At 44.3% G+C, this 24,202-nt stretch overlaps 1 pseudogene; it reads left to right on the forward strand.

The window, feature by feature from the left end:
• The first annotated feature begins 696 nt into the window (after positions 1 to 696).
• LOC123487130 overlaps positions 697 to 24,202 on the forward strand; it is a 38,360-nt pseudogene continuing 14,854 nt past the window's right edge.

The following is a 24,202-nucleotide window of genomic DNA, read 5'->3' on the forward strand; positions in this document are numbered from 1 at the left end:
TGCAGAATTGATGTGTGGCACAGGAGCACCAGTCTACGACTTGTACGAGTATTTAAATGACGATTTACAGTCCCGCCCTTAGTTGTTGACACCCCGAAACACCAAACACACATACACACACACCTTCTAGACCTTGGTGCGTCCCAAATGGTGCCTTATTTCCTACTTTTGAACAGAGCCCTATAAGGAATAGGGTGCCATTTGGAACGTAGGCCTTGCGTAGACCTTGCGTAGCCTGGGGGAAGTCAGATAGCAGACACACACCCCCACACAGGGCTGGCCCTGAGAAGGGGCGGTACAGATAAGTTACGCAGGCAGGCCAACTGTCAGGGAAGCACCCTACTAAGGTAGTTGGTCACTCCATCGCAAGCTGCAGAGATGTAAGCACTCGTGTAAACCCTCTCTCTCGCACGCTCTCTCTTTCTCTCGCTCTCTCCCATTGTGTAGCCAAATTCATATTTTTCCTTTGTTTTTCCCCCCTAATGGCTCCTCAATTGTCATTCATCTTCGCTGTTACAGAGATGCAAGCTCCCTGCCACTCTCTCTCTCTCGCTCTCTCTCTCTCTCTATCTCTATCTCTATCACTATCTCACTCTCACTAACTCTAGCCTGATTCATATTTTTCCCTTATGACTGCCTTATTCTCATCCATCCCCCTCTCTTTCTGTAGGGGTGTGTGTGTATCCTTACAGATCCTGTCATGTCAGCCCAGCCTGCTCCGGAGCAGGGTGGTGTGTTGCTGAACGGTGGCCTGCACGTGAAGAGCAAGAAGGGGCTGGAGGCCGGGGAGGTGGAAGGCCTGCAGGCCCCGGGGCCAGTGGGCCAGCAAGGCAGAGTTCCTGCTGGCTGTGGCAGGACAGATCATAGGCCTGGGCAACGTGTGGAGATTCCCCTACCTGTGCTACAAGAACGGAGGAGGTGAGAAACTAAATTTGAAGGAAAGCGCTACCACAGATGTCAGAGCTAACTGTACTCTTTTAATCATAACATTCAACATTAAGTTGAATGCACCAATTGTAAGTCGCTCTGGATAAATGATGTAAATGTAAATGTATAGCGTCAATGGAACAATACAGAAAGTGGGCGCCATAAATTAACCCTAGGGTCAACCACTGTAACAATAACATCTTGCTTGACTGTCCTACTGTACAAGTATTGTTGCAAAAGTATTCACCTTCTGTTCTTTTGTTTAGGCAGGCCCTAAATTAGTTCAGGAGTACAATTTGGCTTAAGAATCACATAATAAGTTACATGGACTCAATCTGTGTGAAATAATAGGGGTTGACTTGATTTTTTTATGACTACCCCTTCCTCTGTCCCCCATACATTCAACATATGTAGGTCCCTCAGTCAAGTATTGAATTTCAAGCACAGATTCAACTACAGACCAGGGAGCTTTTGAAAGCCTCAAAAGAAGGGCAGTTTTGGTAGATGGGTAACGATAACAAATCAGACATTGAATATATTTTTAAGCATGGTCAAGTTAATAATAATGCTGTGGATAATGTATGAAACCACACAGACACATCAAAGATACAGGCGTCCTTCTGAACTGAGCTGCAGGACAGGAAAGAAACTGCTCAGGGATGTCACCATGAGGCCATTGGTGATTTTAAAACAGCCACGGAGTTCAATGGCTGTGATGGGAGAAAAATTAGGATGGATCAACAACATTGTAGTAACTTCACAATAATGACCTACACTTAGAAAAAAGGTTATATCTACAACCTTAAAAGGGTTCTTCGGCTATCGCCATATAATAACCCTTTTTGGTTCCAGGTAGAACCCTTTTGGGTTCAATGTATAACCTTTTCCATAGAGGGTTCTACATGGAACCAAAATTGTTCTATCTGGAACCAAAAAGGCTTCTGTTATGGGGACAGCCAAAGAACCCTTTTGGAACCCTTTTTTCTGAGTGTAAATGACAGAATGAAAAGAACAATACAAATATACAGAATACAACGCACTAAAGTAATACTGAAAAAAAAAAACACGGCAAATTAATACACTTTTTGGCCTAAATGCAAAGCCTTATGTTTGGGGCAAATCCAACACAACACGTCACTGAGTAACTGCCTTCTTATTTCCAACCTCCCGAGTGGCGCAGTGGTCTAAGGCACTGCATCCAGGCTCTGTCGTGGCCGGCGCGACCGGGAGACCCATGGGGCGGCGCAATATGGCCCAGGGTCGTCCAGGGTGGGGAGGAATGGCCGGAAAGGATGTTGCTCAGTTAGTAGCATGGCGTTTTGCAACGCCAGGGTTGTGGGTTTGATTCCACGGTGGGCCAGTATGAAAAAAATAATGTATGCACTCACAAACTGTGCGTCAGCTCTGTATAAGAGCGTCTGCTAAATGACTAAAATGTAAAATGTGGTGGCTGCATCATGGTATGGCAGGTTTTCTGCATAGAAAAGTATTGGGCGGGGCCGCCTAAGTGTTTTGGGCCCGCCTATGTCCAAACAGTAAAATCTAAAGAACATATTATTATTTTTGGAAATACTTTTTCAGAATTGAAGAACGTTTTCAGTGTAAAGTTAAACGACTAAAACTAGACATCAAGTACGTAGAAAAGATAATGGACTTATATATATTTTTTATATATTTGTTATATAATTTTAAGATCATCTAGCTAAAGGCTAGAGCTGCCACTTTCAAGTTGCGGGACAGTAATCGAACGCTTATAAGACGAACCATCAAACAGGCGAAGCGTCAATACAGGACTAAGACTGAATCCTACTACACCGGCTCTGATGCTCGTCCGAATGTGGCAGGGTTTGCAAACTATTACGGACTACAAAGGGAAACCCAGCCGCGAGCTGCCCAGTGACACGAGCCTACCAGACGAGCTAAATGCCCTTTATGCTCGCTAAGGCAAGCAACACTGAAGCATGCATGAGAGCATCAGCTGTTCCGGACTACTGTGTGATCACGCTCTTCGTAGTCGATGTGAGCAAGACCTTTAAACAGGTCAACATTCACAAGGCCGCAGGGCCAGACGGATTACCAGGGCGTATACTCAGATCATGCGCGGACCAACTGGCAAGTGTCTTCACTGATATTTTCAACCTCTCCCTGACTGAGTCTGTAATACCTACATGTTTCAAGCAGACCACCATAGTCCCTGTGCCCAAGAATGCGATGATAACCTGCCTAAATGATTACCGCCCCGTAGCACTCACGTCGGTAGCCATGAAGTGAATTAAAAGGCTGGTCATGGCTCACATCAACGCCATCATCCTGGAAACCCTAGACCCACTCCATTTCGCATACCGCCCCAACAGATCCACAGATGATGCAATCTCAATCGCACTCCACACTGCCCTTTCCCACCTGGACAAAAGGAACACCTATGTGAGAATGCTGTTCATTGACTCAGCGTTCAACACCATAGTGCCCACAAAGCTCATCACTAAGCTAAGGACCCTGGGACTAAACACCCTCTCTGCAACTGGATCTGGACTTTGACCGGGCCGCCCCCAGGTGGTAAGGGTAGGCAACAACACATCTGCCACGCTGATCCTCAACACCGGGGCCCCTCAGGTGCAACCTCTGAGGGTTGCACCCCTCAGACCTCAACCTCTCCCTCAATGTGAGCAAGACAAAGGAGATGATCGTGGACTACAGGAAAAGGAGGGCTGAACAGGCCCCCATTAACATCGACGGGGCTGTAGTGGAGTGGGTCGAGAGTTTCAAGTTCCTTGGTGTCCACATCACCAACGAACTATCATGGTCCAAACACACCAAGACAGTCGTGAAGAGGGCACGACAACACCTTTTCCCCCTCAGGAGACTGAAAAGATTTAGCATGGGTCCCCAGATCCTCAATAAATTCTACAGCTGCACCATCGAGAGCATCCTGACCGGCTGCATCACCGCTTGGTATGGCAACTGCTCGGAATCCGATCGTGGGCGCTACAGAGGGTAGTGCGTACGGCCCAATACATCACTGGGGCCCAGCTTCCTGCCATCCATGACCTATATACTTGGCGGTGTTAGAGGAAGGCCCAATAAATTGTCAAAGACTCTAGTCACCCAAGTCATAGACTGTTCTCTGCTACTGCACGGCAAGCGGTACCGGAGCGCCAAGTCTAGGTCCAAAAGGCTCCTTAATAGCTTCTACCCCCAAACTATAAGACTGCTGAACAATTAATGAAATGGCCACCCAGACTATTTACATTGCCTGCCCGAATCCAAGATGGATCGGACCGAGTACGCCGGAGCCCCCTCAATGTCCAGTGGGGGCGGAGGAACCTCCCGTACCTCAGACTCCTGGAGTGGACCAGCTACTACCGGCCTGAGGGGTTAATACGGTAATTAATAGGAAGCTGTAACCTATAACAAACCTCATTCAATCTCCTCAGGACTTTAAATGGCCCCACAAACCGCCCGGACCAGCTTCCGGCAGGGCAGGCGAAGGGGGCAGGTTTGAGTCGAGAGCCAGACCGGTCCACGGTGCATACAGGGGCCTCACTGCGGTGGCGATCGGCGCTCGCCTTTTGTCGCCTGATTGCCCGCTGCAGGTGTACATGAGCAGCGTTCCAGGTCTCTTCCGAGCGCCGAAACCACTCATCCACCGCAGGAGCCTCGATCTGGCTCTGATGCCAAGGTGCCAGGACCGGCTGATAACCTAACACACACTGAAAAGGCGTAAGGTTAGTAGATGAGTGGCGGAGTGAGTTTGGACCATCTCTGCCCAGGGGATATAACCTGACCACTCCCCTGCTGGTCCTGGCAATAGGACCCTCAGAAACCTACCCACATCCTGGTTAACGCTCTCCACCTGCCCATTACTCTCAGGGTGAAAACCTGAGGTAAGGCTAATCGAGACCTCCAGACGTTCCATGAACGCCCTCCAGACCCTTGAGGTGAACTGGGGACCCCGATCGGGATAGCTGTATTTTACAGTGATCTGATTTAGACCACGGTAGTCAATGCACGGGCGTAAGCCACCATCCTTCTTCACAAAAAGAAACTCGATGACACGGGATGTGGACGGCCGAATGTATCCTTGTCTCAGAGATTCGGTGACATATGTTTCCATAGCCGCCGTCTCTTCCTGTGACAGAGGATACACGTGACTCCGGGGAAGCGCAGCGCCTACCTGGAGGTTTATTTATTTTATTTTTATTTATTTTTGGTCATTTAGCAGACGCTCTTATCCAGAGCGACTTACAGGAGCAATTAGGGTTAAGTGCCTTGCTCAAGGGCACATCGACAGATTTTTCACCTAGTCGGCTCGGGGATTAGAACCAGCGACCTTTCGGTTACTGGCACAACGCTCTTACCCACTAAGCTACCTGCCGCCCGTTTATCGCACAATCCCCCTGTCGATGGGGTGGTAATTGAGTCGCCTTCTTTTTACAGAAGGCGAGAGCCAAATCGGCATATTCAGGCGGAATGTGCATGGTGGGAACCTGGTTTGGACTTTCCACCGTAGTTGCCCCTCACGGAAACACCTACACACCTCCCCCAAGCACTGAGCTTGACCATCCCTTGAGAGCCCTCTGTTGCCATGAAATAGTGGGGTCATGAGAAGTTACCAGGAAGCCCCAACACAACTGGGCAGGAGAATCAATCAGATATAGACTAATTATTTCCTCATGCTCCTCCTGTGTCTTCATCCAGAGTGGCGCTGTGACCTCCCCTAATCAGACCTGACCCTAAAGGGCGACTATCTAGGGCATGTATAGGGAAGGGCACATCAACTGGCACAATATGAATCCCTAACCTACGGGTAAACTGATGATCAATAAAGTTCCCATCTGCGCCTGAATCTACTAGCGCCTTATGCTAGGAATGAGAAGAAAACTCTGGAAATACAACATTTATACACATATACGCAACAGGGAGCTCTGGGTGAGTTGGGTGCCTACTCACCTGAAAGCGGTTCACCAGTGCGCTGCCTACTGCCTCGACTCCTAGAAGGCCCTCCCCAGCACCCGACCAGCAGTGTGTCCTCTGCGGCCACAGTTGGTGCAGGGGCGGCCCCTCACCGGTCTCCCTCATACAGCACCTCCGGGCGCCATGGGGTAGGGTCGGAGGTGCTGGGGGGATGGAATGGACGGCCCCTGATCCGGACGTCCGCGGGTGGCCAACAGGTTATCCAGTCGGATTAACATATCCACCAGTTGGTCCAGGTTTGGTTGGTGTCCCTGCAGGCCAATTCCCGACGAACGTCCTCCCTTAAGCTGCAACGGTAGTGGTCGATGAGGGCCCTCTCATTCCATCCTGCGCTGGCAGCCAGAGTCCGAAAGTCCAGTGCAAATTCCTGCACGCTCCTCTTCCCCTGTCTGAGGTGGAATAGACGCTCATCCGGGAGGAACAAACCCGCACACTAATGACAACTAAAACATGAACAAACACGCACAACACACAGTGTGAGACAGAGGGTTAAATAGGAAGACATAACTACATGATGGGAAACAGGTGTGACCAATTAACACAAAACAAGTCGAACATAGATACATGGATCGGTAGCAGCTAGTACTCCGGTGACGGCGAGCGCGAAGCCTGCCCGAGCAAGGAGGAGGGGCAGCCTCGGCTGATCCGTGACAATAGGGGGTTGTAGATATTCAAATTAAATCTCTCTGTGTGTGTCTCTCTTTCTCTGTCTGTCAGTATGTCTACTTGTCTGTCTCTCTCTTTTTCTCTCTCTCCCTTTTTTTTCTTTCTTTCTTTCTTTCTTTCTTTCTTTCTCTCTCTCTCTCTCTCTCTCTCTCTCTCTCTCTCTCTCTCTCTCTCTCTCTCTCTCTCTCTCTCTCTCTCTCTCTCTCTCTTTCTCTCTTTCTCTCTCTCTCTCTCTCTCTCTCTCTCTCTCTCTCTCTCTCTCTCTCTCTCTCTCTCTCTCTCTCTCTCTCTCTCTCTCTCTCTCTCGTCTCTCTCTCTCTGTGTCTCTCTCTCTCTCTGTGTCTCTCTCTCTCTCTCTTGCTCTCTCTCTCTCTCTCTCTCTCTCTCTCTCTCTCTCTCTCTCTCTCTCTCTCTCTCTCTCTCTCTCTCTCTCTCTCTCTCTCTCTCTCTCTCTCTCTCTCTCTCTGTCCACCCACTCTCTAAGCTCTAACACACCTGATTGTGGACAGCAGATTCCTATAGCTTAAAGACGACTATAGTAGTATTATACCCAAGGGGAAAAACAGTACATACATGACATAGTTTCTGGGCTATAAATAGGAGACCAAGTCAAAGTGCTATTGTGTACTTATGTCTCTTTCTCTCTATATCTGTGTTCATCCCCCTCGCACTCTCCCAGGTGTGTTCTTTGTGCCCTACCTGTTGTTTCTGGTGCTGTGTGGTGTTCCTCTCTTCCTGATGGAGACCTCTCTGGGTCAGTATACCAGCCTGGGAGGGGTCAGCGCCTGGAGGAGCATCTGCCCACTGTTCGGAGGTACACACTCACACACACACGCACACTCCTCAAGGTATACACCCATCCACAAATAGGGCTGTTACGGTGACCTTATTACCGCCACACCGGCGGTCACGAGTCATGATGGCAGTCAAATTCCACGTGACTGTTTAGTCACGGTAATTAGGCTTCCCAAGCTCTGATGCTGCTGATGGTCATTAGTAGTCTACCAAACTTGCTAACTGCCTGGTACTCAGCACTCTATTGGCCCTCTAATCACTCTGACATCAATACAAATGTAATCGAAAATCGAATCAAACACTTCATGAGCGCCCATGGGCTCATGTTGAGCAACATTTCTATAGGCTATGCAATTGCGTGAGTGATGGCCTCTATTAAAAACAGTAGGATCCCATCAGCTTTCTAATGGCTAGGCCTACTATATTTATTTCTCAACTTTCCTAATTTTAAGCACATTGCTTCTCTTTACAACAGGAGGATAGCCTACCTGGCTGGCATGAAAATAAACCTTGGGAAAAGCATCCTCCATTCGCTATTTAAGTGCATAGATGACATGTATTTCTTCCCCCTGTTTCAAGACAGGTGCATGATAATGGCCCATTCTAAATCAGAACAAATTTCACACTTATATTATTTAGTATATGTAAAGACAAGATTAAATCAGGAATAGTCTGATTGGTACAATATTATCCTATCACTTGTGAATTTTATACTGTATTATCACTTGTGAATGATGCCCAGCTTGTGTGCAGTAAGGCAAGAAACAGTGCATGCATTTTTTGTGTGACTTTTTCAAATCATAGTCGCACACCTTATGTAGCCTAGCCCATAGACCTATATGTTTTGATAAGGTTTGTATCACAATTAAAGAGGCCAAATAACTTCTTAAAATTAAGCACATTAATCCGCTTTACAACGGGTGTAGAGCCTAACTGGTATACATACGCAGCGCGTGAGTTTCAAGTTTGAGAAGATAATTTTCACCATAAAATTCAACTTTATAATAAAAGTATTACATGCATAATCGCATTTGCGGTCACTTTTGATAATGGTGTTTTTCAGCTAATTGATTGCATTTTGGAACATTTGCACTTCTAGCCTTCTGCTGTGTGCGCATTGCTACACTTATAATGTGAAAATAGACTAGTAGTTTATCAACATTTTAAGCTAAACGTTCTGATCTGTTCGTCAGCCTCATTGCTTACTAAATGTTTTTGAGTGCTAATGGTTGTATTAATTTGGGATCTATCTCATCCCACAACTGTCCCAGACTATGTCTGGAATATTTATTTCTGGCACAGAATAGAATAGGTCAACTTTTCTACTATGGGGGATAGTGCTTTTGCTGTTCGTTAGGCCTACTCATCTTGTTGGCTGACGAAAAGTACATGTGGACAGTTCTTCCAACATCTTCAATATGCACCTCAGAATTGGATAAGGATGCACGCAGTTGCGTCCCCAATGTGTCTGTCTTCACTTGTAGCCTGTGAGAAAGACCTGATCATTGGCCAATCGTAGTCACCTTTCAGTGGCAATCACAGGTGGCGGTGGCACCGTAATTGGGGAGGACTGGCTCATGGTAATGGCTGGAACAGTGTAAATGGAATGGTATCGAATACATCAAACACAATGGTTTGATACCATTCCATTGACTCCATTTCAGTCATTGGAAGGTTTGCTCTTCTGTTCTAATCTATGTGGAATATTTTTTTGCTTGTTAACTTTGTCTCTCCTTGGTGGCTTTCTACAGGAAACCTTTTAAACCAAAAAACTGAAGTCAGACCCCTACTTAATGAGAACTGAATCATCCCAAATTTCATCAGGATCTTTGTGTCAAAATAAATTGTTTGATTTGTCAACACAGCTCCTTCCTGTTCACTTCCTAGTGGGATGACACACATGACAAGTCATCAGTTTACTCAGCTACGTCTCTAGTTTCAGTGAGGGAAAAGTACACTAAAATCTTTGTGTTTTTGCAAACTTTGAATAGTCTACATCTGGCTAACCAATGAAGTAATCCAAAAGTAATCAGATATCATTACCTCATTTTGAAAATCCAATGGATTATGTTATTAGCACGTACACACACATATACACACACGCACCTTTTATACATGCCGTACTTGCGAATACAATTTGAATTGATTTTAATACATTGTCATGCTGACAATCTGTTATGCTGACACATGCCCTGATTAGATCGATGTGTGACCATTCCCTGGAGTGGACACTTAACTCCTATATTTCCCTTAATGACTTACACACACACACATGTTCAAAGTCACACACACTCTCACTCATCTGTGGTGCCATGTGTTATTGTTTGTTTTGACAAAACAGTGAGAGGGTTTAGGTTATGTTTAGTTGGATTGGATTGGACAGTTTGAAATTAATGAGTTAAAACCAAATTCTTGATGATGATATCTACATCTCTAGATTGAACCATAAACTGTTCAGGTGTTGTCACGACTTCCGCCGAGGCTGCCCCCCACTCCTGGTTCGGGCAGGCTTCGGCGTTTGTCGTCACCGGAGTGCTAGCTACTGCCGATCCCATTCTCATCACTCCACTGGTCATGTCTTGTCAATCACACACACCTGGTGCTCATTCCCCAAATTAGTATGTGTATAAGTGTTCCCTCTGTTCCCCTTGTCTTTGTGAGTGATTGTTTTGTTGTGAGAGCGTGTAGCTCGGTTGAGCTACATTTCATTGTGTTTATGCCAAGGTGGATGTTTTCCCTTCTAATAGTTTTGTTTGACGCTTGGGGCATTTGATTTATGCAAAGCGGATTAAACTCTGGACTTGATTTTACCTCCTGCACCTGACTCCTTCTTTCACACCTCGTTACAGGTGTAGCAGAGGTAACTTAGTATAACATAGGTACAGTAGCTTGGTGGAGCAGAGGTATAGGTAAGCTAAGCTACACCCAACCCTCTCGTTGGATCATATTCTCAATAGTCTCTCGTCTCCCTCAGACATTTTTAGAAGGAGATGAGTCTAGGAAATACTTTTCAGTCTCACCCACTGTATTCTACTACTCCAACTGCATTGTCTCAACCAGGCATAGTCATTGCACGTCTCCACGAGACACATGCATCTCTCAGTGACTTAATTGGTGGCTCGCGGCAATAATCTGAAAGAATGTGTTTTCCTCAGTCAGCTGAATACGCCGCTTAGTTCAGAGAACCGTAGTATTAGTGGCGGTTTCAAGAATACATTTTGGCTCTAGATTTTCAACATTTTGAGCTATTACCATCCCTGAAAGCTAAGACTTTCAGGAACAAGTATGTCTTCTGTTTCCATCTAAGACACAAGCTGTGCAGGACTTTTTAGAAAGGGAGAGTGTTGAATCTGCACAGGATAACTGAGGGAAATGAATTGATTCTCCATAAACGATCATACATAAGATTGTTTGATGATCATCCCTGATGTTTTCCTGAACATTACAATACCTTTCTGATGCATTTCAATCATTCCAAGACTGCTTCCTTCAGACTGAAATTTGCCATTACCTGATTTGACATAGCTTCTGCTAGATAACTTTTATTGAGATAATGGCAATAAGGTCAAATTCTAACGATTCATCACATTTGTTTCGATACCCCCAAGTGTCCTAAAGTAGAGAATCAGGTAATCAAACAGCTTGATGGTCCATGTTAATAAATAGGAATATAATGTATAAATCCATTTAATATCATGAATGAATCAATTTGACTTTGTGACCCCCCTCCAACCCCCGTTCTCCAAACGCAGAGTGATTTTGTTTTACAAAGTGGTTCCCTCTGAAATATTAGTGACTAGCACTGGTCTAAACTGTTCAACCTGGGACATGTTCACGAGGGAACACCGTAGCAAACATTTTACAACTGAAAACAAAAACATCTCTTATTAAGTTCAGATATTGCCTACCCGTTTTCTCTGTTTTGTGCTGTTCTGTCCGTTTCGTAACCCGGGTACCAGTCTGTTTGTGCCATCATGCCACGCCTTGCCACTCCTTGTCATGCAAAACATGTTTGGCATGACAAGGAGTGGCATGGTGGCTCAAATAGACTGGTACCCGGCTCTCTGCTTGGTGCCTGCTGAACACAACCCGGGTTTGGTACTTCCTACAGGTGCAGCCTGTCAGATGACTGTAGCTTCTTAGCGAAGCCACCTGGTCGACACACTGTAAATGTTGTCTATCTTGTAAACAAGCTGGTGTTAGAACTATCTGCCTCTGGATAGCTTTCCGTTTCACGTAAACTTGCCTCTTCCTCCTCCTCCTCCTCCTCCTCTCCCCCTCCTCCAGACAGCTGCTGTTCTCTGTCCATATGGCCCACAGCTGCACAGACGCACTCACATGCTCGTACACACACACACACACACATACAGTGCATTCAGAAAGTATTCAGACCCCTTCCATTTTTCCACATTTTGTTACGTTACAGCCGTATTCTAAAATGGATTAAATACATTATTTTCCTCATCAATCTGCACACAATACCCCATAATGACAAAGTGAAAACAGGTTTGTAGAAATTGTACAAATGTATAAAAAAATAAATATATATATATATATATATATATATACTTTATTTACATAAGTATTCAGACCCTTTGCTATGAGACTCGAAATTGAGCTCAGGTGCATCCTGTTTCCATTGATCATCCTTGAGATCTTTCTACAAATTGATTGGACATGATTTGGAAAGGCACACACCTGTCTATATAAGATCCCACAGTTGACAGTGCATGGCATAGCAAAAACCAAGCCATGAGGTCAAAGGAATTGTCCGTAGAGCTCCGAGAGAGGATTTTGTCGAAGCACAGATCTGGGGAAGGGTACCAAAAAATGTCTGCAGCATTGAAGGTCCCCAAGAACACAGTGGCCTCCATCGGCAGGGACTGGGAGACTAGTCAGGATCGAGGAATGATAAACAGAGCAAAGTACAGAGAGAGATCCTTGATGAAAACCTGCTCCAGATCGCTCAGGACCTCAGACTGGGGGTGAAGGTTCACCTACCAACAGGACAACAACCATAAGCACACAGCCAAGACAATGTAGTAGTGGCTTCTGGACAAGTCTCTGAATGTCCTTGAGTGGCCCAGCCAGAGCCCGGAATTGAACCCGATCGAACATCTCTGGAGAGACCTGAAAATAGCTGTCAGCGACGCTCTCCATCCAACCTGAGAGAGCTTGAGAGGATCAGCAGAGAGAATGGGAGAAACTCCCCAAATACAGGTATGCCAAGCTTGAGCGTCATACCCAAGAAGACTAATCGCTTCAACAAAGTACTGAGGAAAGGGTCTAAATACATTTACATTTTAGCAGACACTCTTATCCAGAGCGACTTACAGTTAGTGAGTGTATACATTATTTTTTCATACTGGCCCCCCGTGGGAATCAAACCCACTTCCCTGGCATTGCAAACGCCTTGCTCTACCAACTTAGCTACATCCCTGCCAGCCATTCCCTCCCCTACCCTGGGCCAATTGTGCGCCGCCCCATGGGTCTCCCGGTCACGTCCGGCTACAACAGATCCTGGATTCAAACCAGGATCTCTAGTGGCACAGCTAGCACTGCGATGCAGTGCCTTAGACCACTGCGCCACTCGGGAGACACCCGTAAATGTGATATTTCAGTTTTTTATTTTTAATACATTTGCAAAACTTTCCAAAAACCTGTTTTTGCTTTGTCGTTCACACAACTCGCGTGTAAACACACCTGCTGACTTTCCAAATGCACTGTACACGCTCGTACAGACACACACAGAGCCCAGATCAGTCAGCAGGTGTGTTTACAGCAGTTGTGTGAAGGGCAACAGACTCATGTGTTAGCAGATGGACAAACAGATGGGCTCCCGAGTGGCGCAGTGGTCTAAGGCACTGCATCTTAGTGCTAGAGGCGTCACTACAGACCCTGGTTCGATTCCAGGCTGTATCACAATCCGGCCGTGATTGGGAGTCCCATAGGGCAGCGCGCAATTGGCCCAACGTTGTCCGGGTTTGGCTGTCATTGTAAATAAGAATTTGTTCTTAACTGACTTGCCTAGTTAAACAAAACAAACACATCTGTGTTTTGGTACATGTAGTACTAGCTACTAGTAGACGTGTGTGTTCGTGTTTGTGTGTCTGTGTGTGCATGTGTGTGTGCTCTTTAGTGTGTCCTAAGTTTTAAGGGTGAAATCCTATCTTGAAAGCTATGCATGCATGTAACTCAAATGTATGTCCACATTTACTGTACCCTTGTTAATCTATGATTTAGTAACGACCACTCAATGTGATTGGTTAAATTCACGAAATAGCACAGCAAATGCACACTAACTGTTCTATTTGAATTAAAACTGTGTATCCATGAGAATGTATGTCTTTTTTCCTGTGCCTCGCGTGTGTGTTGTCTGTGTGCCTCTGCCTGTGTTTGAGTGTGTGGGTGTGTAACTGCCGTTATTAATGCAATAAAGGTCTGACAAAGTTTTAGACACTTTTTGGTACTTTTGTATCCATGAGTGTCCATGTGACTTTGAAATGTTTGAATCCTTCTTGAATGTATTGTTATATTCATGTATTTAACCTTTATTTAACCAGGTTAGTTTCAAGAGAGACCTGGACCTGGAATGTGATTTTTTGATTTAAATAAAGTATTTGAAATGTGTTTCCACAGGTCTGGGCTTTGCCAGTCAGGTGATGATCCTCCATGGGTGTGTGTACTACATTGTGGTCCTGGCATGGGCTCTCTTCTACCTGGGCCACAGCTTCCAGTCAGAGCTGCCTGGGCCCACTGCAACAACACCTGGAACACAGGTACATCATGAACTGATACCCTTTTCACACTACTGAGTCAAGCTGAGCCAAGCTGTACTTTGCTGTACTTTGCTGGCCTGGTTACGCATCCAAAATAGTTGCTGGAACCTTACTGGAAGTTGGGGATGTTGATGGGTTATCTTATTTTCAAAGAGGTCATGTCAAATAGGCCTACATATGTCAACTACAGTCAAATATTTGAAAGCATTGGAGGTGTACTTGATTAGGTTGGAGTTTGCATTTTTGGGACTATTCCAATGGTTCCATTGTACTGGAAAAACTAAATCAAGTGCAGCTCAATTAGCCGGTCCAAGTATTTGAAAGTATTTGACCTATAGGAGCCTATGTACCTATTTGACCCAGGTTTTTTTTGGCAGTTGCTATTAAACCACTTTTTTTTTCCTTTGGAAGAGAAAGAGGTATGTGATGTGATGTTATGTTATGGATTATGAGTTGAGTTGAGCTAAGTTTAGTTTAGTTGAGTTAAGGTGATCATGTGTTGAAGTTCTGTCTATGTCTTGTAGATGCCTGTGTGTTGTTTGACTGTCAGAACCTAACCTCTGGGACCAGCCTACCAGAGAATGCTACCTCACCTGTCATCGAGTTCTGGGAGTGAGTCTCAGCCACATTCCTTACAACACTACTGCATTTTGTTTTCTTAAAAATTAAGGTAAAGGGGCTTAATATGCAGCTGTGGGCTGGCATTTTAAAATGTGAGGTATTAACAATGGTGTGTTCGTGAATAGCCAAAGTACATATTAGGGGACATAGAGAAGATTGGAGAGGAGAAGGACATTGCAGACGAGGTAGGGTCCCATTTCCAACAGGGGTTTGGTTTTAGGGGTTCAGCTTTACCAAGAGTAGAGTGATCATAATCTACCTGTGGCATTACAGTGGCTCTAATCAGGCTCATGCTTAGTCTTGTATGTATTAGGGTTATTATTAGCTGTGTGTGTGTGTGTTTGTGTCCAGGCGGGAGGTCTTGCAGTTGTCCAGTGGACCAGATGAGCTGGGGCCAGTCAGCTGGAGGCTGGCTCTGTGTCTGCTGCTAGTCTGGGTCGTCTGCTACTTCTGTGTGTGGAAGGGGGTCAAATCCACTGGCAAGGTGAGCACAAATACACATACGTACAGTGGGGTCTGAAATTATTGACACCCTTGACAGAGATTAGCAAAAAATACTGTATAAAATAAATAATTCAAATACTGACCTATATTGTATGACATTTTTACTTAGAGAAAGATATTTTGTTTACCAATTAATATATTTGGTCCTCAAAAAGGTAGGGTTCAAAATTATTGACACCCCTGTTTTCAATACCTTTCAATACCTCACCTTATTTTTTGAGATTGGAGGACACATTGGGAGTAATCTTAGACCATTCCTCCATATGGAATCTTTCCAGATCCTTGATATCCTTCGTCTGCGCTTATGGACTGCCGTCTTCCATTCAAACCACAGGTTTTCAATGGTGTTCAAGTCCGGAAACTGAGATGGCCATTGCAAAATGTTAATTTTGTGGTCAATTAACCATTTCTTTGTGGATTTTGATGTGTGCTTGAGGTTATTGTCTTGCTGGAAGAGCCACTTGTGGCCAAGTTTCATCCTCCTGGAAATATTCTGTATGGGGGAATGGTCTAAGATCACTCCCAATGTGTTCTCCAATCTTACTAATATAAAATATGAGTTGTTAAAAAATATATATTTCTCTGAGCAATTGTATTAGTATAGAATAATATCATTTTCCAATTTATTGAACATACAATATAGCTCAGTGTTTGAATTATTTATTTTATACAGTCATTTTTGCTCATCTTCATCAAGGGTGTCAATAATTTCACTGTACATACAGTGGGGAAAAAAAGTATTTAGTCAGCCACCAATTGTGCAAGTTCTCCCACTTAAAAAGATGAGAGAGGCCTGTAATTTTCATCATAGGTATACGTCAACTATGACAGACAAATTGAGAAAAGAATTCCAGAAAATCACATTGTAGGATTTTTTATGAATTTATTTGCAAATTATGGTGGAAAATAAGTATTTGGTCAATAACTAAAGTTTCTCAATACTTTGTTATATACCCTTTGTTGGCAATGACACAGGTCAAACGTTTTCTGTAAGTCTTCACAAGGTTTTCACACAGTGTTGCTGTTATTTTGGCCCATTCCTCCGTGCAGATCTCCTCTAGAGCAGTGATGTTTTTTGGGCTGTCGCTGGGCAACACGGACTTTCAACTCCCTCCAAAGATTTTCTATGGGATTGAGATCTGGAGACTGGCTAGGCCACTCCAGGACCTTGAAATGCTTCTTACGAAGCCACTCCTTCGTTGCCCGGGCGGTGTGTTTGGGATCATTGTCATGATGAAAGACCCAGCCACGTTTCATCTTCAATGCCCTTGCTGATGGAAGGAGGTTTTCACTCAAAATCTGACGATACATGGCCCCATTCATTCTTTCCTTTACACGGATGGTTCGTCCTGGTCCCTTTGCAGAAAAACAGCCCCAAAGCATGATGTTTCCACCCCCATGCTTCACAGTAGGTATGGTGTTCTTTGGATGCAACTCAGCATTCTTTGTCCTCCAAACACGACGAGTTGAGTTTTTACCAAAAAGTTATATTTTGGTTTCATCTGACCATATGACATTCTCCCAATCCTCTTCTGGATCATCAAAATGCACTCTAGCAAACTGCAGATGGGCCTGGACATGTACTGGCTTAAGCAGGGGGACAGGTCTTGCACTGCAGGATTTGAGTCCCTGGCGGCGTAGTGTGTTACTGATGGTAGGCTTTGTTACTTTGGTCCCAGCTCTCTGCAGGTCATTCACTAGGTCCCCCCGTGTAGTTCTGGGATTTTTGCTCACCGTTCTTGTGATCATTTTGACCCCACGGGGTGAGATCTTGCGTGGAGCCCCAGATCGAGGGAGATTATCAGTGGTCTTGTATATCTTCCATTTCCTAATAATTGCTCCCACAGTTGATTTCTTCAAACCAAGCTGCTTACCTATTGCAGATTCAGTCTTCCCAGCCTGGTGCAGGTCTACAATTTTGTTTCTGCTGTCCTTTAACAGCTCTTTGGTCTTGGCCATAGTGGAGTTTGAGTGTGACTGTTTGAGGTTGTGGACAGGTGTCTTTTATACTGATAACAAGTTCAAACAGGTGCCATTAATACAGGTAACGAGTGGAGGACAGAGGAGCCTCTTAAAGAAGAAGTTACAGGTCTCTGAGAGCCAGAAATCTTGCTTGTTTGTAGGTGACCAAATACTTATTTTCCACCATAATTTGCAAATAAATTCATTAAAAATCCTACATGTGATTTTCTGGATTTTTTTTCCTCATTTTGTCTGTCATAGTTGACGTGTACCTATGATGAAATTTACAGGCCTCTCTCATCTTTTTAAGTGGGAGAACTTGCACAATTGGTGGCTGACTAAATACTTTTTTTTCCCCACTGTACATGCATACATACACACACATACAGCACCAGTCAAAAGTTTGGACACACTTACTCATTCAAGGGTTTTTCTTTATTTTTTTACTATTTTCTACATTGTAGAATAATAGTGAAGACATCAAAACTATGAAATAACAGATATGGAATCATGTAGTAACCAAATAAGTGTTAAACAAATCAAAATATATTTTATATTTGAGATTCTTCAAATAGCCACCCTTTGCCTTGATGACAGCTTTGCACACTCTTGGCATGCTCTCAACCAGCTTCACCTGGAATGCTTTTCCAACAGTCTTGAAGGAGTTTCCACATATGCTGAGCACTTGTTGGCTGCTTCTCCTTCACTCTGCCGTCCGACTCATCCCAAACCATCTCAATTGGGTTGAGGTCGGGGGATTGTGGAGGCCAGGTCATCTTATGCAGCACTCCATCACTCTCCTTCTTGGTAAAATAGCCCTTACACATGTGTTGGGTCATTGTCCTGATGAAAAACAAATGATAGTCCCACTAAGCCCAAACCAGATGGGATGGCATATCACTGCAGAATGCTGTGGTAGCCATGCTGGTTAAGTGTGCCTTGAATTCTAAATAAATCACAGACAGTGTCACCAGCAAAGCACCCCCACACCATATCACCTCCTCCTCCATGCTTTACGGTGGGAAATACACATGCAGAGATCATCCGTTCACCCACACCGCGTTTCACAAAGACACGGCGGTTGGAACCAAAAATCTCCAATTTGGACACCAGACCATAGGACAAATTTCCACCAGTCTAATGTCCATTGTTCATGTTTCTTGGCCCAAGCAAGTCTCTTCTTATTATTGGTGTCCTTTAGTAGTGGTTTCTTTGCAGCAATTCGACCATGAAGGCCTGATTCACGCAGTCTCCTCTGAACAGTTGATGTTGAGATGTGTCTCTTGAACTCTGTGAAGCATTTATTTGGGCTGCAATCTGAGGTGCAGTTAACTCTAATGAACGTATCCTCTGCAGCAGAGGTAACTCTGGGTGTTCCTTTCCTGTGGCGGTCCTCATGAGAGCCAGTTTCATCATAGCGCTTGATGGTTTTTGTGACTGCACTTGCAGAAACTTTCATAGTTCTTGACATTTTCCTGATTGACTGACCTTCATGTCTTAAAGTAATGATGGACTGTTGTTTCTCTTTGCTTATTTGAGATATTCTTGCCATAATATGGACTTGGTCTTTTACCAAATAGGGCTATCTTCTGTATACCCCCCTACCTTGTCACAAAACAACTGATTGGCTCAAAGAAGGAAATAGATTCCACAAATTAACACCTGTTAATTGAAATGCATTCCAAGTGACTACCTCATGAAGCTGGTTGAGAGAATGCCAAGATTGTGCAAAGCTATCAGCAAGGAAAAGGTGGCTATTTGAAGAATCTCAAATATAAATTATATTTTGATTTGTTTAACACTTTTTTGGTTGCTACATGATTCCATGTGTTATTTCATAGTTTGATGTCTTCACTATTATTCTACAATGTAAAAAATAGTCAAAATAAAGGAAAACCCTTGAATGAGTAGGTGTCCAAACTTTTGACTGGTAGTTTATATACAGTTGAAGTCAGAAGTTTACATACACCTTAGCCAAATACATTTAAACTCAGTTTTTCACAATTCCTGACATTTAATCCTAGTAAAAGTTCCCTGTCTTAGGTCAGTTAGGAACACCACTTTATTTTAAGAATGTGAAATGTCAGGATAATAGTAGAAATTATTTCTTTCAGCTTTGATTTCTTTCATCACATTCCCAGTGGGTCAGAAGTTTACATACACTCAATTAGTATTTGGTAGCATTGCCTTTACATTGTTTAACTTGGGTCAAGCGTTTCGAGTAATCTTCCACAAGCTTCCCACAATAAGTTGGGTGAATTTTGGCCCATTCCTCCTGACAGAGCTGGTATAACTGAGTCAGGTTTGTAGGCCTCCTTGCTCACACAAGCTTTTCAGTTCTGCCCACACATTTTCTATAGGATTGAGGTCAGGGTTTGTGATGGCCACTCCAATACCTTGACTTTGTTGTCCTTAAGCCATTTTGCCACAACTTTGGAGTATGCTTGGGGTCATTGTCCATTTGGAAGACCCATTTTGCGACCAAGCTTTAACTTCCTGACTGATGTCTTGAATGTTGCTTCAATATATCCACATAACTTTGTCCTTCCTCATGATGCCATCTATTTTGTAGATGCACCAGCCCTCCTACAGCAAGCACCCCCACAGCATGATGCTTCCACCCCCGTGCTTCACGGTTGGGGATAGTGTTCTCCGGCTTGCAAGCTCCCCCTTTTCCTCAAACATAACGATGGTCATATGGCCAAACAGTTCTATTTTTGTTTCATCAGACCAGAGGACATTTCTCCAATGTCCCCCATGTGCAGTTGCAAACAGTAGTCTGGCTTTTTATGGCGGTTTAGGAGCAGTGGCTTTTACTTCCTTTGCTGAGCGGCCTTTCAGGTTCTGTCGATATAGGACTCGTTTTACTGTGGATATAGATACTTTTGTACCTGTTTCCTCCAGCATCTTCACTAGGTCCTTTGCTGTTGTTCTGGGATTGGTTTGCACTTTTTTCAGCACCAAAGTACGTTCATCTCTAGGGACAGAGAAGCGTTTTCCTTCCCTGAGCGGTATGGCGGCTGCGTGAGTCCCATGGTGTTTATACTTACGTACTATTGTTTGTACAGATAAATGTGGTACCTTCAGGCGTTTGGAAATTACTCCCAAGGATGAACCAGACTTGTGGGAGGTCTACATTTTTTTCTGGGTCTTGGCTGATTTCTTTTGATTTTCCCATGATGTCTGCGAGAGGCACTGAGTTTGAAGGTAGGCCTTGAATCCACAGTACACCTCCAATTGACTCCAATGATGTCAATTAGCCTATCAGAAGCTTCTAAAGCCATGACATCATTTTCTGGAATTTTCCAAGCTGTTTTTAAAGGCACAGTCAACTTAGTGAATGTAAATTTCTGACCCACTGGAAGTGTGATACAGTGAATTATAAGTCAAATAATCTGTCTGTAAAAATTGTTGGAAAAATGACTTGTCATGCACAAAGTAGATGTCCTAACGACGCTTGCCAAAACTATAGTTTGTTAAAAGAAATTTGTGGAGTGGTTGAAAAACTAGTTTTTTAATGACTCCAACCTAAGTGTATGTAAACTTCCGACTTCAACTGTGTGTGTATATATATATATATATATATATATATATACCACACACACACACACACACACACACACACACACACACACACACACATACATCTCCCACACCAACCCTCAAACACACCCCTGAGCAATTCCAGACTCAGATACCACACATAGAAATACTTTTTCAGAAACCACCTCAAGAAAACACTCACCAATGAGCTTAACCAAAAACCATCACACAATACCCATTCTGGCTTATTCCTATGGTTTTCATGCACTCCTTCTAATCAGGGACTGATTCAGACCTGGGACACCAGGTGAGTGCAATTAACTACCAGGTAGAAACATAAAAGTGTTTCAGCCCTCCAGACCGGAATTGAACAGCCCTGCTATAGACCTACAGTAATCCTACCTCCTATGCTATGGGAAGTACTGTACATGAAAGATTCCATTAACCCTTCATGGCCAATGGATTTGAAATGTACAGTATATATATGTAGTTGACATAGAAGGTATCATAGCTGTACAGTTAAATATGTGATTGATATAGAATCTAGATTTTAGAAGGTATCATGCCATTTTCGGTTGGATTTGGATGTACAGTACAAGATATGATTGATCTAGAAGCTTTATCCTACTGTTGTTCCAGGTGGTCTACCTTACCGCCACGTTCCCTTACGTGATGCTGGCCATCCTGCTGGTACGTGGCATCACCCCCCGCCTGGCGCATCCCAGGGCATCGTCTACTACCTCAATCCCAACATCACCCGCCTAGCAGACCCCACAGTACCCTCATACCCCCCCTCATACCCACCCACCCTACCCACGCCTATACCCGCCAACATACTGGGTCTTTTTCATTAGGCACAAAACTGGAGAAAACTGACTGAAACAGGGGAGAGACTACCAGGACTTGTCCAATAAGAAACTTACATTGTGAAACCTTTTAGACGTTTTCCAATGTGTGCCTAGTAAACACAACCCTGGTAACCATGCCTAATGTCTGAGAGGATACTGGTTGTGCTGGCTGCTTTCTAGCCAGTCCCAAGCGCCCCTCTGTTGGAGTAGGTCTAGTCTGAATCAGTCTATGTGGGTGTCCACCCACTCCGCCCAGAGTGGGTAAGCACTCCTGATGATGACACTTCACTTTCTTATGTTATAAGTACATTTTACCAAGACAAATATGAATATTCGAACTTGGGCGACATACCATATATACCAGTGGCTGGGTCGGTGCCGTTTAAGATTAGGGAACGTTTGTTTTCTTTGAGCATGGCCTTATTTCTATTACAGCATATTGGATGACTGTCGTTCATATTCCATTTACCCAGCTCAATGTAACATCGATAGGTTTAGGCTACTACATGATACTTGAATTTGCCCTATACCCATCTTGAGGTTGCCCACAACCTAGCCTACAAGTTTCTAACGTGGTGCACAGGTCGAGAGACAAATTGGAGTAATCAAGGTGACAGACAGTGACACATTCAATACCGTCTTGCACACTCTTGCCTGCATCTAGCTGATCTGGGGTGTAATCATTTGTCGAAACAGTTGCAAAACCTTCAGTTTCGCAACTAAAACAAGAGTTTCTATTGGAAATAATTCAGCTCGGTTCGTCCCTGTTTCGTTGCATTTGCTTCCATTTAAGAAACATTTTGCAACAGAATCGGCAGAATAAATATACCCCTGATCACCCACGCACACAGTTCACTTTCTTAGCAGCCACATACAGCATCATCACTTTCCTCATTGTATAAATCCTTCTCGCATCTATGCGCTCTCCTCCTCACCTTCTCCCTTTGTTTGTGGACTTCAGTGCACAACACAACAGCTGTCTGTGACCAAGTGAAAAAACCTCTCCAAGCCAAACCTTCATACCATAACCATTAACCACAACACAGCCTACATCAGGGGTGTCAAACGTACGGCCCTTGGGGAGATCAGCCATAAGCGGGTTTAATCCGGCCCGTGAGATGTTTGAAAAAAAATGAAATAAAACTTTTTTTTATTTTTTTTAAGTATAAAAATGCGCTGCAATTTTTCTATAAAATAAACTGCTGTTCCAATTGCGTCCACTGGATGGCGCAATAGCAATTGTGTTAAGCAAGCAAACTGTTTATACCGGGGCAGAGCAAGTAGGTCAAGCACGTGCAGCCAATGAGCTACTTTGTTTTGCCGCGATATTTATTACGGCTTCTACATTTAACATTATGTGCTTTGGCACCCTCATTGCCCCAATATGTCTCTGTCAAAAAAGAGAAAAGTGGACGCAGAGTGCAGAGTGTTCCAAGAAAAATTTTCATCCTATTTAATCACGGAATTGAATGGGAAAGCTGTATGTTTGGTGTGTTCAGAGCATGTTGCAGTGCTGAAAGAATATAACCTTCGTCGCCACTATGTGAGTCTTCATGCCGACAAATATGACAACTTTCAAGGACAGCGGAGATGAGAGAAGGTGAATGAACTGTTGGCGGGTCTGAAGAAACAGCAGTCTGTGTTTACTCACAGCCGAGACCTCATTGCTAGCTACCTCATTGCTAATGAAATCGCAGTGGCTTCAAAACCATTGAGTGAGGGTGAATTTGTAAAAACATGCATGATGAAGGCAGCGGAGATTGTGTGCCCTGAAAAGCGGCAGGCTTTTGCAAATATCAGCCTGACAAGAAACACAGTTGCAGACAGGATTTCCGATCTTTCAGTGGATTTGGACAGCCAGTTGAAGCAAAAAGTAAAGTCATTTATTGCGTTTTCGGTTGCAATTGATGAAAACCACGGACATTACAGATGTTGCACAACTGGCCATTTTTTCATCCGCGTAGTTGATGACACATTGACCGTCACCGAGGAGTTAGCGTGGGAGTTGGTGGCGATGACAGATACAACGACAGCAGCTGATATTTTTACCGCGTTGGGCGGCTGGACAGGGTCGGAGTGGACTGGTCCCGCACTGTCAGCCTGGCTACAGATGGTGCGCCCTCAATGATCGGGGAAAAAAGCAGGCGTTGTGACAAAGTTCAGAGAGAAAGTGCAATCTGCAAATGGAGGACGTGATTTTTGACTTTTCACTGTATTTTTGCACCAGGAGGCTTTGTGTTGCAAGTCATTAAAGATGGATAACGTCCATGAAGGTGGTCATCCAAACTGTTAATTTCATCGATCCAGAAGCCTGAATCACCGTCAGTCAGTTTGACAGCCTTCTCAGAGAAAGACCACATCTATGGCCTGCCATACCACACTGAGAGTAAGATGGTTAAGCCGAGGTGCTGTGCTGGAGGCGTTTCTTTTGATTTACGAGAAGAAATTGAGACAGTTCATGGAAGAAAAGGGCAAACCAGTGTTAGAATTTCATTCCGCAGAATGGATGCCGGACCTTGCATTTATGGTGGATGTTACAGAGCACCTGAATAACTTGAACAAACAGCTGCAAGGGGCGCAACA

Source organism: Coregonus clupeaformis, unplaced genomic scaffold (genome assembly GCF_020615455.1).
Source record: "Coregonus clupeaformis isolate EN_2021a unplaced genomic scaffold, ASM2061545v1 scaf1477, whole genome shotgun sequence".
In the NCBI taxonomy this organism is placed as follows: Eukaryota; Metazoa; Chordata; class Actinopteri; order Salmoniformes; family Salmonidae; genus Coregonus; species Coregonus clupeaformis.